Raw genomic sequence first — 19,683 nt, 5'->3', positions numbered from 1 at the left:
ATAAATAATAGTAAGAAAACTAGAAAGCACAAAAGCTGCAAAATTAAGCATATCTATTAAAATCAGTTAAGGGACTCACAAAATAAAAGAATGTAAAGTATGACACCATATACCTAAAACTTAGGGGGAAAGGAGTAAAGAATAGGTTCAAACTTAAGCAACTATCAACTTTATATAGCCTGCTGTATGCATAAGATGTCATATACAAACCGAATGGTTAACACAAATCAAACACCAGTAATAGATATGGGAAAAGTAAAAAGAAAAGAATCCAAGTATATCACTAAAGAAACCAACAAACTGAGATAAGTGAATAAGAGAAGAAAGGAACAGAGAACTATAAAAACAATCATAAGACAAGTAACAAAATGGCAATAAGCACATAGCTATCAATATATACACAATGGAATATTAATCACCAATAAAAAAGAATGAAATCTTACCATTTTCAACAACATGGATGGATCTAGAGAGCATAAGTGGAGTAAGTCAGTGAGAGAAAGATAAATACCATATGATTTCACTCATATGTGGAATTTAAGAAACAAAACAAGTGAACGAGGAAAAAAAGAGACAAACCAAACAAACAGACTCTTAACTATGCAAAACAAACTGATTGCTACCAGAGGGGAGGTGGGTGGGCGGGAAGGGTGAAATAGGTGAAGGGGGTTAAGAGTACACTTATCATGATGAGCACTGAGCAAAGTATAGAATTGTAGAATTACTATATTGTACACCTGAGACTAATATAACACTGTATGTTAACTAACTGGAATTAAAATTATAAAGAACAGAAAACAAAGAAAAAAGGGATCTATTAACAATTTTGTTAGTGTGTTAAAGCAAGCTCAAGTTAAAATTTTGCATACTCTTAAGGAGTAAACAAGAGTTATGTAGTGATAGCAGGAAGAAGTGTTGTGGATGACATATACAGAGAGCATGATTTTAAAAGAGAGGGGAATGTTAAGGAGAAAGAAAAAGAAATGGTTGGATAGCACAGATGGAAAACAGAAAGGATATTATTACTCTGTTCAGAACTAAGGTGAGTAAAAATGACAAAAAAAAAAAAAAAAAAAAAAGCAGCTTCCAACTGAGGTATCTACAGGTTAGGGAGCAATCTCAGAAAATATCCAAGGGTCAGTTCATACCCAGAGGTGGAAAATTTTTCAGAGAAAAGGTTGAGAAAAATTGAAAATTTAGTAAATGCGGATTTATGGCTCCAGTGAAAGGACTTAAGAGGACAGGCAAAAGGAGGATGGGGTTAGACTGAGGTACACAAACCAATATGAAAACAAAAGCCTTGCTGATGATGGATGAGGTGGCAGCTAGTGGTGACAGAGGTGGCAGACTGGCACATCAGGATGATCTGATTATATCTGATTGTCTAATGAAGGAGTGTTGGCAAAAACAAACCTGTGCACTTAGGTTCATGGTATGACTGAGATGGCCTTAAGTAACTCGTCTCCCAGTGGAACTGGCAGCTTGGAGAAAGGAGCACTTTTATGGAAAAACAACACAATAAAAGTTCGGGGTATCTTATCTATCATACAACTTGAGATAAAGCCAATAATCCTTTGTAAGGTATATATCATTATCCGAACTCTAAAGATAAGGAAGTTAAATCACAAAGAGGTTAACTGCTTTCTTCAGTGAAAAACTACTAACAGCTTATATGCTCTGGGCATATTAGAATAGTGGGACTGAAGTATCACTGTCTCAAAAACAAAACAGAATTCTGGAGAAAAAGATGAGACAACAGCCTTTGGATATTGGACAATAAGCAGCTCAGGACTGTGATCCCTGGGAAAACAAAAACAAAGCAGGCGAACTCTACAATTGCCCAGGCTCTTAACCTGAAAACACTTTCCAGGTTATGTTATGTTGAGATGTTGCTCAAGCAGAGCACATCTTTCACACTGAGGTGAGAAGACAGGGTTCAAAAGGGCTGAGGTGATTGCAATTTGTGCAAAGAGAGTGTTGCATTGAGAAACAGCTCCAGGAATGTGATAAATTGGTGACTGACAACTAATCCACGGATCTGTAGCATGAAATTCCATGAGAATGAGCAAAATCAAACTAGTACAGTAAAGTGAGACATCTCCAGAGCCCACACAGGTTATGCTTGAGTACTGTCCAATGTAATGGTGCCTCCTCGTTGAACCCACTGTGTTCCAGTAGAGAACCCTGCAGAGGTGATGTTTCACTACCGGGCTATACTAGCCATATGACGACAGGTAAAAGAATTGAAAACGTTTACTTTAAAGTTAAAAATACATATCAGAAGATCTAGATGATCCACACATATCTGATCTGCCAGCCCAAACAAAGATTTCCAGTTTTTAAAGAAGTACAACAAAATCCAGTATTTAGCAATATGAAATATACAGCAATATACAGAAACTGACTAAAACTCACTAGATATGTAAAAAAAAGTAAAATATGATTGATAAATAGCAGAACAATCAGTCAGTAGAGACTCTAAAAATACAGCAATGATAAAATAGGCTAATGAAGACTTGAAAACAGTTGTAAATACAATAAATATTTTCAAGAATTTAAAGGAAACCATGAACATAAGAGAAAGGAAATGGAAGGTAAAAATTAGAATCAAATGGAACATTTAATGATGAAAGTAAAATATGTAAAATAAAAATTTCACTGGGTCAGATTAATAGGAGATAAGAAACTTCAGAAAAATAGTAAAGTGGAACTCAGGGCAATCAAAACGACACACACACACACATGCACACACACACATAAAGAAAGGCTCAGAAAAAAATGAAGAATTTCAGAAACCTGTGGGGCAATATAAAAAGATTAAAGATATTTTTATAAGTCCAAGAAAAAGAAGAGTAGAAGGGGAAAGAGAAAGACAGAAAATAAATTTGAATAAATAATCATGAACATTTTCCAAATTATATGAAAACTATAAGCATGTAAGAATTAAGAAGCTCAATTAACCTCAAAAAATATGAAAACCAAGAAAAACACAACAGAACATATAATTAAATTGATTAAAAACCAGGGATTTGTAGAAACCTTAAAAGGAGCAGGAGAAAAATGACACATTACAGATCAAAAATAAGAAGAATAACTGTAGCTTTACCATCAGAGAAAATGTAAGCAAGAAGAAAGTAGGAAAATCTTTAAAGTATTTAGGGGGAGGGGCTGTCAATCCAGAATTCAACCCAGTGAAAATATATTTCAAAAATAATGTGAGATGTCTGCTTCTGCTCATGAAGAATTAACTTCTCTCCAATTGTCTCTTGCCAGAAACAACTACAAAATTGGGCAAAGTAAGTAAAACCATTCTCCTCAGTCCTTGAATCAGGGCAGCTCAGGATTGCAATTTCTGAGAAAATGGAACCAAATGAGGTGAGCTCTATAATTGCTCAGCTTGTGGCTCAGAAATAATTGTTAGTCTGTAGCACAAAGAAGGAGAACTCAAACAGAGCCTAGGAACACACTGAATTGGAAGGACAGAGGATTGAAGGGGCTAGAATTGGCAGAGCATAAAATCAGTAAAGAGGGAGCCGGATAGAAAGAAATCACACCAGACATCTGCAGATGGGTCCAATGAAATATTTGGCAAATATTGACTCAATACTGATCTGCGTGTGCATGGTATAAAGTCAATAAATCCAGGGGAAAACTATTGAAAAAGCTATTTAAAAAAGGGGGAAGAGGGTGGGGAATTCACTAGAGTCTGCGACTAGTTCTTGTTTCTCCAATCAGCATGGAAAGATTTATGTGGTGACAACAATATTGGAGATGTTAGAAATATTTATCAATGGAAAAATTGTAATATTTATTGAATAATTGTATAGGAACAATAACTAGAAAGGGAAAAATAAAAGATGACACATCAAACTGCTTTGAGAAACTAGTTGGATAATGTTACAAGTATTCAAGGGATGAAATAGTTTTTGAAGGAGGGTGTGTATTAAGAACTCTGGGTTGGAATGCCTCGGTGGCTCAGTGGGTTAAGTGGCCGACTCTTGGTTTCAGCTCAGGTCATGATCTCTCAGTCCCGAGATCGAGCCCCATGTTGGGCTCCGCACTCAGCATGGAGTCTGCTTCAGATTCTCCCTCCCTCTCCCGCCAGCGTGCTCTCTCTCTCAAATAAATAAATTTTTTAAAAAAGAAAAGAACTCTGTCATATTATATTTGAAGTGCCTATTAGATATATACAGGAGATGTGATAAGTTGATAGGTTATTTGAGGAGATTTAGCAAATATTAAATAGTAGACATCATTATAGATACTAGAGATATGAAAAGGATAATAAAGATAATTAAATTAAAATTAATTCCTTAGAGACAGACATATCAAAGCCCACTCATGAGGAACTAAATAATCTGAATAGCTGTTTGTCTTTTATTTATTTATTTATTTATTTAAAGATTTTATTTATTTATTTGACAGAGAGAGACACAGCGAGAGAGGGAATACAAGCAGGGGGAATGGGAGAGGGAGAAGCAGGCTTCCCGCGGAGCAGGAAGCCCCATGCGGGGCTCGATCCCAGGACCCTGGGATCATGACCTGAGCCAAAAGCAGACGCTTAACAACTGAGCCACCCAGGTGCCCCAGCTGTTTGTCTTTTAAAAATTGAAATCATAGCTAATGAACCTTACACACACACACACACACACACACACACAAAACCTCAGGATCAAATGACTTCAAAAGGTCATTCTATAAAACATTTAAAGAAGAAATAACCAATTGTACATAAAATAATTGTACATAAAATCTACATTCTGTGGAATGTAAAATGGTCAAACACTTTGGAAAACAGTTTGATAATATTGGGAATTGATCGGACAATTTCTTATAGAGTTACACATACCTTTCTTGAATAACCCAGCAATTCCATCCATAGGTATTTATGCAAGAGAAATAAACATACATATCCACATAAATAATCTGTGTATGAATGTTATAGCAGTTTTATTTGAAATTGGAAACCACTCCAAAACTGGGAAACAAGCTAAAACCTAGGAACCAACTTCAAAGCCAGAAACAATCTAAATATCCTTTAACAGGTAATGAATAAACAAATTGTACTATAACCACACAAAGGAATACTACTCAGCAATGAAAAGATACAAACTACTCATATACCCCAAAGCAAGGATTAATCTCCAAAGCATTTTCCTAAATTAAAAAAAAAAAAGTAAATATGAAAGAGCACATATTGTGTGATGTAGGTTATACAAAGTTCTAGGAAAAGCAAATCTAATCTTTAGTAAAATAAATAGATGTTCCTAAATCTAGGGATGGGGTGAGGAATGGATAGAATGAGTATCATGATAGTGGTTGCGTGGGCGTATGTATTTGCCAATGCTACTGAATTTCACACTTCAAAGGATATGAACCAAAAAGTCTAATTTAAAGAAAAAAGAAGCAGCTAATAATTAGCACAGATTGATTTAGGACTAAATTATTTGATTCACTTCAAAAGTTAAGCCTGTAGACACAGAAGGACTTGCAGGTGCTCAGCATAGTTGCTCCTAAAGCAAGTGAAGAAAGCACAGGTCTCTGTCTCCCTCACCCTTTACTCTCTATTCCCTCTTGTCCTATTTTCTCTCTTACACACAGATGGTATAAATGTATAATATTTGTATGACATAGGTGCAGTTTGCTAAAATAAGGCATTTGGGGAGGACATTAGAAACTTTTGAAAGTTTTTTTTCTGTAGTAAAAATATCTTTAAAACTAAAAATAATATTTCATTTGGGTTGACTATTTCTGATTTGATGAGAAAGGAACATAATTTAATTTATGAATCTATTTTTACATATTTAATTGATCCATAATAGAATATAATAATGGGTTCTTGTTATTTTCCTCCGAAGTATCTTCTAATTAGTTTAAATAGTTATAATAAGATTCATACAAGCCTTAATTATAGTAACAGTTTTAAATTTCAAACTGCTCTCATATTTTCCTTTAAGATTTATTCAAGTTAGCAAAACCATAAAGAATCTTGCATTTGTGAAGAGACATCTAATAAATATGAACCTAAAAGGAATCAGTCCATTTATTTTTTAACAGATTGTTAATCTACAGACTCTGAATCTTTACCAGATTAAATGACAAATTTTTACCTTCTAAATCTCTACATATCTTACACATTAGGTATGTCTCTCACATCAAATATTTCTTGTCAATTTTTCTTTTTTTCTTTCATAAATTAGAAAACTTACTCTTTCCTTCCATTTTTAAATGTATTCTAATTATTATAGATTATTATAACCCAGAAGTTTGAAAATCCATCAACACTTTATGGCACCTTTTATAGTGAGGGTCTATGTGGTTAGTGATTCTGAGGAAAAAAAGTACATGGACAAAGGGAGTCATTTGGGGCATAGAACTTAATAGTCGTAAATTTCATATTTTGGAGGCAATTGAATTCTGGTGCATTTTGTTGTTGTTGCTTTTTTGCTGTTGTTTATGTTGAGTGATCGTCTAGGGTACATTGGTATTGGTAGAATCTCTAGTGTGTATAAATATCAATGACAACTGTTGTTTTCACATCATCACAAAGGTTGAGATAAATAGGGAGTTTGAGTTAATGTCATTTTTTCCACAGCCATGCCCCTGGAGCTTTAAAATAATTAAAAAAATAATAATCTCAATAATTTTTAAAAATTCTCAGTAGTTAAATTCTATAACCTTGAGACACTTTTTTTTCTGTTTTGCCTTGGGAGAAAAATGGTACATGGTTGGAACCCACCAAAAAATTGGCTCACTAGCAAATAACAATGATAATAGCAGGAGCAGAAGTGTCAGTAATAGTAATAATAGTAATAATAATAAATGAAAAATCAAGTATTCACTTGGACATTTTGACACTTCCTGTATAGAATAAAGTTGAGGACAATCATACTCAATAGTAGTATCTACACTGGACACTAACAGAATACTGAGAAGCTTTACTCAATGATGAAGGTATATGCCTGAGATAGTCCCAGATAGAGCAATACTCACTGAAGTCCCAGCACTGGACATAGGACAGTGGTCAGAGTCTGAAGGAACCAGTTTTTCACAACTTTGCATGTTGGCATCACCTCAAATTCAGTAACATGAATCACAAGTAGAACAGATTTCAATGAACCTGACCACTGAAAGAAATGAAAAAGCACCACAATACAGGAAAGAGGAAAGTGTCAGGAGAAACTTAATTCCTCTCATTGGCCATATCATGGAATGACTGCTTGACATGAAGCTTTGACATTACTCACACACATCGCATGACAGATTTATTTATTTTAGCCATACTTGAACTTGAATTATATAAAGTATAATAGAAAACACTTTTTTATAATCCCCGGCAATTATCCCTCTTTCTATCACCAAAGGCTGTCTAACTTCTAATTTGTGTTTCATGAATAACGTTAGCACCTCGCCACTGCACTCCATAATCTGAAGTGGATCTCAACTCTCTACTCAATGATAGCAATGATCCAACATTCAGACTCCACTTAATATGTGTCTCTCAGACTCATGGATTTCATCATAGTTGTCTTTTGTTTCTTTTTTGTAAGGACTAATATATTTATTGTATTTATTGTTACACATTTTTGTTAATTCAAGATTAAGCTCCTTGAATTGAACGATTAAAAATGACTGCAAATTTTCTCATAGATATATATATATAAATAAAATTACCTTTGTGTGTGTAATACATGTTTAAGATACTCAATTTAAAAAATATGTTCAACATCTGTATTCATTAGCATGCACGTGATAAAATTTTATACAAGCATATTGCATTTTTGCAACAGAAGGAGAAAAATACACACTATCCATGTAATTATTATCACTGAATATTGTTAAAGATAATTTACATTATTGTTTATATCAAGTTTTTATATGAAAAAATGAATCTTTTCTTGGAATCCATCCTACAGAAGACTGTATAGATGTAAGCAAAAAATATATGTGTAAAGATGCTCATTGTATATAATTAAAAAAAGGATAATTGAAAACAACTTCAATTTCCATCAATAGGGAATTAGCTACCTGAATGATGCTAAGTACAGACCAAAAATCTACAGAGATGTAAAAAACATTTGTTCATATAGGAAATATGAACATCTACTTATATTGAAGGAAAGAAGCAATAAAAAAGCAGCATAGGGGAGTGGTTAAGATGGCGGAGTGGTTCGGGACCCAGAGCTTGCCTCACCCCTTGAGCATAGCTAGATCAACATCAAATCATGTCAACAACTAGGAAATGAATCTGAAGGATTAAGAAAACAGTCTGCACAATTGGAAGGAGAGAACGTGGCAGATGCAAGGTTTGGAGTTGTGAATTGGGGGAGAGAAAAGCCGCGGTGCCATGGAGGGGAAGGAGCCCTCTTCACAGACAGAAGTCAGGGAGAGAGGGAGAGAGGGAGAGAGAGCAGCATGTAGGGTTCGTGCAAGAGGCTGTGGTGCGGGGATCCCCTGGGTTGCACTGGGAGAGAACACTCTCCTTCCTGGAGTACATTTGAAAGAGGTTATATTGCCTCTCCAAGGACAAAAGACCTGCCAGGAGCCTTTGAATGGCTGTTAACAGCAGGGGACATAGGTGTGCAGGGGACAAAGAACCTGGTAGCTGCTTCTTGTTGTGAGTCCATAGACTCCAGGCACCTGCGCAGGTGTATAACTGCTTTTCTGGGACAGAATAGTGCCCAGTGCAGCACTGCGAGGCTCTCCTTTGGGAGGGGGCTGTCTGCACTTTGCCAGGTCCTTTAAAATTTGGAGTTTTGAATCCCAGCCACTGGCCAAAGATAAAACACAGGAGAACTGAGGCACTGGGCATGCTGATGGCGAGGGCAGACAGTTTGATGCTGAACAGCCTCAGCCTTAAGCTCTCCTTCCCAGGGACAAGAGGGCGGGCGTGATGCCCATCTTCCACCCCCCACCATGCCTACCAGCACAGTCAGACTTCAGAGAGAAACATAGCTCCTCCAGTGGAGGCTGCAGTCTCTTACACTAAACACCACCCCCTGAGCCCAGCAGGGGCATCTTCACTAGTGCAGGTCTGACTATAAGCCAGTGCAGCTGGCCTCTCCCTCAGAAGATCAACACAGGCCCACCACATGTACCAAGTCTACTGATCATAGAGTGCTCCAAAGCATTAGCTTCCATTCTGGTGGAAATAGGACCAGGCTTACTTTTTAAAAAATGTTTTTAATTAATTAATTAATTAATTTTGTTTTATTTTTTATTTTCTTGGATTAGGCTTCTTTTTTTTTTCTTTCTTTTTTTTTCTTCTTTCTTTCTTTTACTTTGGAATCAGCCTTACAGTTTTTTGTTTGTCTGTTTGCTTTTTTGTTCCTTTTCCTTTTCTCTTTTCTTGGATCAGCTTTTTTTTTCCGTTTCTTTCTTTCTTTTTTATTTTTGAAATTAGGCTTATCTATAGAGGACTAACCTGTGGGGAAAGTGCAGCCAAACACAGAGGCAGAGTGCACACAGCATATACTAGAAACACTTCTTAAAGTGCTAAGCCCTAGGCAGTGTATGACTACTACTTAATATAGTATTACTCTTAGGAGCTGGAAACATAACAAGATTTCATAACATGCAAAAGATAAGAAAACTACACATAATGACAAGACAGAGGAATTCTCCCCAAAAGAAAGATCAAGAAGAAATCACAACCAGAAATCACAGCCATTTATATATATATATATATGATATATATGAACAAGAATTCAGACCAACAGTCATAAAAATACAATGTGGGCTTAAAAGAAGCATTGAAGACACCAGAAAAACCCTGGCTGCAGAGATAAAAGATCTAAAAACTAGTCAGACTGAAATAAAAAATGCTATAACTTGATGTAATCACAATGAGGATGGAAGAAGCAAAGGAAAGAATAGGTGATATAGAAGAAAAATTTAGGGAAAATAATGAAGCTGAAAAGAAGAGGGAAATAAAACTATTAGATCACAAAGGTAGACTTAGGGAATCCAGTGATTCCATAAAGCACAATAATATCTGTATCATAGAAGTCCCAGAAGAAGAGTGGGAAAAGGGGGCAGAAGGTTTATGTGAACAAATTATAGCTGAGAATTTCCCTAATCTGGGGAAGAAAACAGGCATTCAAATCCAAGAGGCACAGAAAACTCCCCTCAAAATCAACAAAAAGAGACGAACACCAGACATATCATAACTTTAATTTTTTTTTAAAGATTTTATTTATTTGAGAGAGAGAGAATGAGAGACAGAGAGCATGAGAGGGGGGAGGGTCAGAGGGAGAAGCAGACTCCCTGTCGAGCAGGGAGCCCAATGCGGGACTCGATCCCGGGACTCCAGGATCATGACCTGAGCCGAAGGCAGTCGCTTAACCAACTGAGCCACCCAGGCGCCCCATACCAGACATATCATAACAAAACCTGTAAAATACAAAGATAAAGAGAGAATTCTGAAAGCAGCTAGGGACAAAAGGTCCTTAACCAACAAGGGTAGACACATAAGGTTAGCAGCAAGCCTATCTACAGAACTTGGCAGGTCAGAAGAAAGTGGCATGATAGATTCAATGAACTGAGTGGGAAAAATATGCAGCCAAGAATACTATATCCAGCAAGGCTATCATTCAGAATAGAAGGAGAGATAAAGAGTTTCCAAGACAAGCAAAAACTAAAGGAGTTCATGTACACTAAACCAGCTTTGCAAGAAATAATGAAGGGGACCCTTTGAGTGGGAAGGAGAGACCAAAAGCAACAAAGACTAGAAAGGAACAGAGACAATCTATAGGAACAGCAACTTTACAGGTATTACAATGGCACTAAATTCATATCTATCAATAATTACTCTGAATGTAAATGGACTAAATGTTTCAATCAAAAGATGTAGGGTATCAGAATGGATTAAAAAAAAAAAGACCAATCAATATGCTGCTTACAAGAGACTCATTTGAGATCCAAAGACACCTCCAGATAGGAGGTGGAGAACCATCCATCATGCTATTGAACATCAAAAGAAAGCTTGAGTAGCCATACTTATATCAGACAAACTAGATTTTAAACCAACTTCATTGGTTTGAACAACTTCATCGGAATGAACAAATTTCATTTCTTATAAGAAAAGAAGAAGAGCACTATGTCATAATAAAGGGGTCTATCCATAAAGAAGATCTAACAATTGTAAATATTTATGCCCCCAACTTGGGAGAAGCCAAATATATAAATCAACTGATAACAAACTTAAAGAAATTACTGATAATACAATAATAGTAGGGACCTTGAACATCCCACTCACAGCAATGGACAGATCATCTAAGCAGAAGATCAATAGGAAACAATGACTTTGAATGACACACTGGACCAGATGGACTCAACAGATAATAGTCAGAGCATTTCATCCTAAAGCAGCAGAATATACATTCTTTTCAAGTGCACATGGAACATTGTCCAGAATAGATCACATATTAGGTCACAAATTGGGACTCAGTCAATACAAAAACACTGAGATATACCTGTTTATTTTCAGACCACAATGCTGTGAAACTTGAAGTCAACCACAAGCAAAAATTTGGAAACACCACAAATACATGGAGGTTAAAGAACATCCTACTAAAGAATGAATAGGTTAACCAGGAAATTTAAAAAGAAATTAAAAAAAAACAAAACATGGAAGCAAATGAAAATGAAACCATGACAGTTCAAACCTTGGGGATGTAGCAAAGGCAGTCATAAAAGGGAAGTGTATAGCAATACAGGCCTTCTTCAAGAAGCACGACAAGTCTCAAATACACAACCTAATATCACACTTAAAGGAACTGAAAGAAGAACAGCAAATAAAGCCCAAAACCAGCAGAAGAAAGGAAGTAATTAGGATTAGAGCAGAAATAAATGATATAGAAATTAAAAAAAAAAAAAACAGCAGAACAGATCAATGAAATTAGGAGCTGTTGTTTGAAAGAATTAATAAAATTGATAAATCCCTAGCCAGACTTATCAAAAAGAAAAGAGAAAGGACCCAAATAAATAAAATCATGAATGAAAGAGGAGCGATCACAACCAATACCACAGAACTACAAACAATTCTAAGAGAATATTATGATAATTATATGCCAAAAAAAATGGGCAATATGAAAGAAATGGATAAATTCCTAGAAACATATAAACTACCAAAACTGAAATGGGAAAAAAATAAAAAAATTGAACAGACACATAACCAGCAAAGAAATTGAATCAATAATCAAAAATCTCCTAAAGAAACAAGACCCAGGCCCAATCACTTCCCGGGGAATTCTACCAAACATTTAAAGAAGAATTAATAGCTATTCTTCTCAAACTGTTCCAAAAAATGGAAATGGAAGGAAAACTTCCAAACTCATTCTATGAGGCCAACATTGCCTTGCTTCCAAAACCAGACAAAAACTCTACTTAAAAGGAGAATTACAGACCAATATCCCTGATGAACATGGATGCAAAAATTCTCAACAAGATACTAGCTAATAGAATCCAACAGTACATTAAAAGGATTATTCACCAAGATTAAGTGGGATTTATTCCTGGGCTGCAGGAGTGGTTCAATATTCACATATCAGTCAATGTGATACACCACATTAATAAAAGAAAGAATAAGAACCATATGATCCTCTCAATAGATACAGAAAAAGCATTTGACAAAATACAGTATCCTTTCTTGATTAAAAAAAACCCTCAAGAAAGTCCCTACTTTCCTTTCTAGAAGGAAAGTTTCCTTTCTAGAAGGAACATACCTCAATGTCATAAAGGCCATATATGAAAAACCCACAGCTAACATCACCTTCAATGGGGAAACAGTGAAAACTTTCTCCCTAAGGTCAGATACACAAAAAGGATGTCCACTCTCACCACTGTTGTTCAACATAGTACTGGAAGTCCTAGCCTTAGCAATCAGACAACAAAAAGAAATAAAAGATAGCTAAATCAGCAAGGAAGAAGTCAAAATTTCACTTTTTGCAGACAACATGATATTCTATATAGAAAACCAAAAAGACTCTGCCAAAAAATTGCTAGAACTGATACATGAATTCAGCAAAGTCACAGGAAACAAAATCAACATATATAAATCTGCATTTCTATACACCAATAATGAAGCAACAGAAAGAAAAATCAAGGAATTGATCCCATTTATAATTGCACCAAAAACCATAAGTTACTTAAGAATAAACCTAACCAAAGATGCAAAAGATCTGTACACTGACAACTATAGTATGTTTATGAAAGAAATTGAAGATAACAGCAAAGAGATTGAAAAACATTCCATGCCCATGGATTAGAAGAACAAATATTGCTAAAATGTCTATATTACCAAAGCAATCTACACGTCCACTGCAATCCCAATCAAAATAACACCAGCATTTTTCAAAGAACTAGAACAAACAATCCTAAAATTTGTACGGAACTACAAAAGACACTGAATAGCCAAAGTAATGTTGAAAAAGAAAAGCAAAGCAGGAGGAATCACAATCCCAGACTTCAAGCTGTATTATAAAACTGCAATCATCGAGACAGTATGGTACTGGCACAAAAACAGACACATAGATCAATGGAACAGAATAGAGAATCCAAAAATGGACCCACAACTATATGGTCAACTAATCTTCAACAACGCAGGACAGAATACCCAATGGAAAAATGACTGTCTCTTCAACAAATGGTGTTGGGAAAACTGGACAGTAACATACAGAAGAATGAAGCTGGACCACTTTCTTGCACCATACACAAAAATAAATTCAAAATGCATGAACGATCTAAATGTGAGACAGGAATCCATCACAATCCTAGAGGAGAACACAGGCAGCAACCTCTTTGACCTTGGCCACAGAAACTCCTTACTAGACAGGCCTCTGGAGGCAAGGAAAACAAAAGCAAAAATGAATTATTGGGACCTCATCAAGATTAAAAGCTTCTGCACAATGAAGGAAACAATGAAACTAAAAAGCAACCAATGGAATGGGAGAAGATATTTGCATACGACATATCAGAAAAAGGGCTAGTATGCAGAATCTATAAAGACTTCATCAAAATCAACTCCCCAAAAATAAATAATGCAGTTAAGAAATGGGCAGCATGGGGCACCTGGGTGGCTCAGTCATTAAGCATCTGTCTTTGGCTCAGGTCATGATTCCAGAATCCTGGGATCGAGCCCCGCATCGGGCTCCCTGCTCTGCTGGAAGCCTGCTTCTCCCTCTCCCACTCCCCCTGCTTGTGTTCCCTCTCTCACTGTGTCTCTCTCTGTCAAATAAATAAACAAAATCTTAAAAAAAAAAAAAAAAAAAAGAAATGGGCAAAAGACATGGACAGATGTTTCTCCGAAAAAGACATATGGATAGCTAAGAGAAATGTGAAAAAAATGCTCAATATCACTCATCATCAGGGAAATACAAATCAAAAATCACAATGAGATACCACCTCACACTTGTCAGAATGGCTAGAATTAACAACTCAGGAAACAACAGATGTTGGTGAGGATTCAAAGAAAGAGGAACCCTTTTGCACTTTTGGTGGGAATGCAAACTGGTGCAGTCACTCTGGAAAACAGTATGGAGGTGCCTTAAAAAGTTAAAAATAGAACTACCCTACGACCCATCAAATGGACTACTAGGTATTTATCCAAAGGATAAAAAAAACTGATTTTAAGGGGCACATGCACCACAATGTTTATAGCAGCACTGTCAACAATAGCCAAATTATGGAAAGAACCCAAATGTCCATCGACTGATTGATGGATAAAGAAATGTGGTATTTATATAGGGAATATTTTTCCTATTATTAGTTGACCAACATATATATAATATATTGTATATATATTACTCAGCCATATATATATATATATATATATATATATATATATATATATCTGTATGTAATGGAATATTACTCAGCCATAAAAAATAATGAAATCTTTCCACTTACAACAATTGGATGGAACTAGAGTATATTATGCTAAGTGAAATAAATCAGTCAGAGAAAGACAAATATATGAATAAGATTTTATTCATATGTGGAGTTTAAGAAACAAAATAGATGAACACAGGGAAAGAGAAGGAAAAAAATAAGATAAAAACAGAGAGGGAGGCAAACCATAAGAGACTCTTAACTACAGAGAACAAACTGAGGCTTGCTGGAGAGGAGGAGGGTGGGAGGTGTACTAAATGGGTGATGGGCATCAAAGAGGGCACTTGTTGGGATGAACACTGGGTTTTATATGTAAGCAATGAATCACTAAATTCTATTCTTGAAACCAATACTACCCTATTATGTTAACTAACTTGAATTTAATTTTTTTCCAAAAATTGCATAAGATTACTTTTTTCCTAAAAACCTATGGTTTAGAAATTTCTATCAGTTAATTTTGTTACATTTGAAAATTTTATAGGCAGCATGCATGATTTTTAAAATTCAGTTGCCACAGAAATTAAGATAAACAGTTAAATATATCCAATGACCAGGACCTATGGGTCTAAAATTTTTCATTTTTAACAATTTATTAATTTTAATACAACCATTATTATGACCTAGTTTTTTAATAAGAACATTCATATATTTTAAGAAAAAAACTAATAAAATGGATTTAACAAAATAAATGCAAGACAGGGAATGAAAGTAATATTAGGTAAAATACCACTAAGTTTATATGAGTTGTGATTAAAAGAGGATTATTAACTAGTTCATATGATTTATTTCTTTTTTGCTAGTTTATTTTAATGAATCTTACTATCACAGAGAAAACTAAATCCAGAAACATAATCAAGTAAATATTAATCATGAATTAATAGGTATTTAACTGAATCATCAAATGTTTTAAAATTTTATAAAATTCTGAAAATAAGTGAAAAATATGTAATATGTACTTTATAGACATAGATGTTATTTATATTTATATCATAGTTCTAGAAAAAGCAGAAATACAGAAAAAGGAAACATATTTATACTTAGATATGAGCCTACATTCAAAGAATCAAATTCTTTATATTTTTCATTTTATTTAATGGAAACCTGTCCTTGTTACCATGGAAGTACAAATATGAACATACAGTTTGAATAGTTTAGAATCCAAGAAAGTGTCCATAGCTGCTCTCACAATCTAAATGGGGGACAATTGTGTTTATAGATACTTTAGTTTCCAAGACAACATGATATGCATTCATGCGACTCTATGGAAACCAACAAACTTGTAATTGATGTTCAACCCTTGTGCTAGACAAACTCTGTTGGGTTCTCAATATAAATGCTAATGGAAAGAAGGTAGGCAGCTCCCCTCCTCTGTGTTTCAAAATTGTACATCCAAGTCTCAAATTACCTTGGCATCCCCTAGATGGAAATTCTGTATACATATAATATTACATTATTATTTATACCTTACATAAAATATGACTTGATTTTTAGTTGACACAATTATTTCTAAATGTTTATCAGAAGAAAATACAGTTTATCCCTATTCTTAATCTACTAGGGTTTTTTTCTGGACAAAGTAGTGTTTTAGAAACAATTCTTCCAAAAAATTTAAAGTAAGAACTTTAACATATTATTTATTCTAAAATGCCAGACTGGGTATCTTTAAACTAAGTTTCCTGCCATTTATATGTTCACTGATTCTGTTTAGCAAAGTTCAGTCCATGCAGTAAGTAGATACTCAAAATCTTCAAAAAAAAAAAAAAGTGCAAAGTAAATGGCATGCTAGGTTTCTCTGAATCACCATCTCCTAATTTCCCTTAAAATCTTCACAAAAGCATATTCATACTTTCCAGAAATAAATTAAAATGAAATAATTACAAAATTTGTGACAATTTTCTACTAATTGCATGGATATTAATGTGGCAAATCATGGTCATTAGGAAAGAAGCTATATGGAGGATTTAACCCTCTCTAATAATTTCACAGAATTAGATCCATAGGATTTGTGCAGTTGAAAGCAGGCAAGTGCTGGCTATATTGATTATATTCAAATATGGGAAGAAACTAGATCCATTTCCTCTCATTTCTTCCTTAATCAGTGCTCAACAGACAAATTAAAGAATGGTATGAATTTTAATCCAGGAAAAAGTATAGAATTTACAAAAGTAAGATTGCGGGAGGAGTGGATAACTAGTTCCAACATGTATAAATGCAGAGGATATTCACTGTCTCCATTCCTATCCAAATACTAATGGCAGTGAGATGTTTTGCTGAAGTGGCAGTGAGGGCTTGTGGTCAAAGGAATCTCAAACAATTTGACTTGTTGTCAACAGTTTATATTTCAGAATTCTAATAAGTTATTTTCATCTGAGTATCAATTAATTAGTAAGTAATTGATTAGTAAGTAACTAATACCTTCCTGAAAGCGATTCCTGAAAGTTCTTGTAGTGTTACCAAGAAAGTATAATATTTATTTTTCCCTGTACATTTTAAGAAGCTCACAGGATTGAAAATCATAAAGATACAAAGGAATAATCCCTTTTCACTTCATTCTCCAACCTCAGGCTTACCACATGAGAATAGGAAGCAGATCAATCTCCCCACACATGAAATAGAAGGATGCCTGCCTATGACTTACGTTGCAGAAACAATATCCATTCCTAGTTGGCAAGCAGATCATGTACTTAATGTATTGAATGAAAGAGCAGTTGGATAACTGAATGAAAGAATGCAATAAGTCATTAGTTATTCTAAGGACTTAGTTGACAAAGATATCCTTAATATCAAAGTGTCAAAAATTTTGACATCTATCTTACTAGGTCTTCACAACTTTTATTCAGGATATGATTAAACTAAACTCTTAAGTGCCTTGAATAAATAGTCTTCAATCTATTCATTACATTTGGTGAATTGTAACACAAAATTGAAAAATCATTAATTTCTGGCTAAAATACCATATGTGAAGAAATATCTCTTCCTAATAGCTAGGAGAAGTTTAAAGGCTTACAAGAATAGTGAAATATAAACTATTGTCTGAATTCTAGAGAAATTTCACTAACAATTTTGCAAATGGGAATAAACTGAGTAAAGTAATCATTAGTTTAACTATATTTCCACAGTATAAGAGAAGATCGAAAGATTATACATCCTTTCCTCAGTAGCTAACTTGCAAATCAGAGGCTTTCAATCTATATCAACCAGAAAACCAGACAGGCAGCATTCTATTTCATGTATGGGGAGATTTATCTGCTTCCTATTCTCATTTGATAAGCCTAAGGTTGGAGAATGGAATGAAAGGGGATTATTCCTTTGTATCTTTATATTTTTTAATTCTGTGAACTTCTTAAAATGTATAAGGAAAAGAATAGTTATTATTTTTTCTTGGTAACACCACAATAAGAACTTCCATGAATTGTTTTCAAGAAGGTATTAGCTGAGAAATGTTTGTGGTCCCAAATCAATTTTGGTCTTAAAACTACCATAATGTATTCCAGGGTGTGTATCTGAAATATGCCACATATTTTAATGGAAAGGAGTCACTAAGGTTTTTTAAAAGAAAGCTGCAAAGGATGTTGCCTGGTTATGTTATTAATTTATATTAAATTTTGAATATATTTTCATGTATAACATTCTCTAGCAATTACAGTTTTGAAAATATGGGCACTGAAAAGCACTGTATCTATATTTAATCCAGTAGAATTTAAGGTATTTGTGGAAAGGAAGCTTGTTTTGTGGATTTAATAAACTAAAATAACTTTAGGAAATCCTGTAGTTTAACATTCCATCATTACCTATAAGAAAGTTAAGATCCAAAGATTAGTGACTAGCCCACATTCATTTGGTCTGTTAGTTTAAAAACTAAAGTGATGCAAAATTGTAAGTCAGACTGAGAAAGACAAATACCATCTGATTTCACTCACATGTGGAATCTAAAATATAAAACAAATGAATAAACAAAAAGCAAAATCAGACTTGTAAATATAGAAAACAAACTGATGGTTGCCAGAAAGGAGGGGGTGAGAGGATGAAGAAAATGGGTAAAGGGAAGTGGGGAATACAGGTTTCCAGTTATAGAATGAATAAGTCATGGGAACAAAAAGCAAAGCATAAGGAATATAGTCAGTGATCTTGTAATAGTGTTGTATGGTGACAGATGGTAGTTATATTTGTGGTGAGCATAGCATAACACATAGAGCAGTTGAATCACTATGTTGTACATCTGAAACTAATTTAACATTGCGTGTCAACTATACTCAATTTTTTTTTAATTCACTGCATAATTTTCTTGTACAACCACACTCAGAATGTTGTGAAATAAATTACTATTTGTTATAAAGGGGAAATTTAAAACCCTGTCTATTCTTTGTAAGTTTAGTAATAAATGATTTTCCATAAAAATTTCTAAATACCTGTGCCAAGATAGTTATCTATATAAAGATCAAAGATCCAAAAAAGATATAGACATCTAAATCAAGTTCTTTATACAGCAACAACATCATCTCAGGAGTGTGTCTCAGGAACACACTGATGTTATTTTATCCGTTTACATCCAAAGATACACACACACACACAAAAGGATCATAACTTGACATCATATTGTATGGCACACACACACACAGAAATCTTACCATGCCTTATAAAAATGAAGATTATTGGAGAATTCGGGTTCAAGATGGTAAGGTAGGAAGACTCTGAACTAACCTCCTCCATGGACCACACCAAATTACAGCTATTAATAAAAGAATTTCTCCTGAAGATCTGAGGGCTGACTGAACAGCTACTGAACAACCAAAG

The sequence above is a fragment of the Mirounga leonina genome, unplaced genomic scaffold (assembly GCF_011800145.1).
Source record: "Mirounga leonina isolate KUSES-001 unplaced genomic scaffold, KU_Mleo_1.0 Mir_169, whole genome shotgun sequence".
Lineage (NCBI taxonomy): Eukaryota > Metazoa > Chordata > Mammalia > Carnivora > Phocidae > Mirounga > Mirounga leonina.
Note: the sequence above shows the minus strand (reverse complement) of the source record.